Genomic DNA, 1,225 nt, shown 5'->3' with positions numbered 1-1,225 from the left:
GCTGCGGCGGCCTCTGCCGTGCCCTTTCCTGCAGCGGCCCGGGGGCCTTACCGTGTTCAGCCCCGGTGGCCGCAGTGTCTCAGACTGTTAAGCACTTTCCCCCTCGTTCTCCGGTGCGGGAATGGCGCCTGACAGGTGCTGTAGGTTTGCTCTGTCTTACAGCAGCCAAACTTGCCTCTTTGATGGCAGTTGTGCAGCTGGACAATAGCCATCTCCCTCTGTTCTCTCACTAACCAAACTGTCATCAGGGTTGGTTCACCCCCTACCACAGGTGGTGATGGGCGCCCGGTTTGGCAGGCCTGGGTCAGCTGCGCTGGCTGCTGGCAGCACCTCCAGCGCCCGTGCTCGAGATGCGCAAGCTGGGGGGCTGCTCTGGGCTTGGCCGGGGGCTCCCAGCACGCCGTGGGCGGTGGGGCTTTGCCAGCACCTCCTGATGCCGCGGCATCCCTGCAGGGATGCGTTCTGGAGCCTGCCGCTGCCCCAGCTCTCTGGCAGCGCTGTCGAGCGCGGTGGCGTGCCGTCTCCAGCCGAGTTCAGCTGTGGACAGAGGGCCTGGCTGGCCCAGCCGCCCCCTGCTTGCACTGACGTCTTTAATGAATGCCTGGCTTGGGTGGCTCCTTGCTCTCACCGATGTTTTCTCATGTTGCAGTGCTCTACTGAGAACATCTCTATCCTGTTTTTTTTCTGGAAGAACGGCAGCCGTGTTGTGCCTGCACTCTTCCGAGGCTGGGACATGTTTGGGCTGAACCTGGCTGCTCAGTCCCTGTGGAAGGGACGTGCTCGCTGAGTGAGGGGGCCAAGGCTCCGCATCCCGGCTGTGGTCCCAGGTCCCGGGGCCACTAGGACTGAGTCAGCCCGCAGTGCGGCTCCGTCCAGAGCAGGTCTGGGCGGGCGGTTGCACTGTCTCGCGCGGGTCGGGGGCTGGTGCTGAGGTGGTGCCAGCTGCAGAAGGACAGACAGTGTCTCATCTGGCAGAGTCTGCGAGCGTGGAGTTAGCCTGCCAGAAATCCGAGTGGGCGGGTGTTGGACGAGCAGGGTGGGCTGGATCAGCGCTCTGCGTCATTTGGCGGTGGTGCTTCTGGTCCAGGGCGAGGAGGGCGGTGGCTGGATTCACCCCCCCCTCAGCCCAGGGCTCCTCTGTGGGGTTCTGCGGGTCCCTTGTGTCTGTCCAGCGCCTCCTGCCCCGGGCGAGACTTCCCGGAGGCGCCGGGTGTCCGGGAGAGGG

This window comes from Aptenodytes forsteri, unplaced genomic scaffold, assembly GCF_000699145.1.
Source record: "Aptenodytes forsteri isolate BGI_AS27 unplaced genomic scaffold, ASM69914v1 Scaffold483, whole genome shotgun sequence".
Taxonomy (NCBI): domain Eukaryota; kingdom Metazoa; phylum Chordata; class Aves; order Sphenisciformes; family Spheniscidae; genus Aptenodytes; species Aptenodytes forsteri.
The sequence above is the reverse complement of the archived record's forward strand: the minus strand, read 5'-3'. Positions refer to the sequence as shown.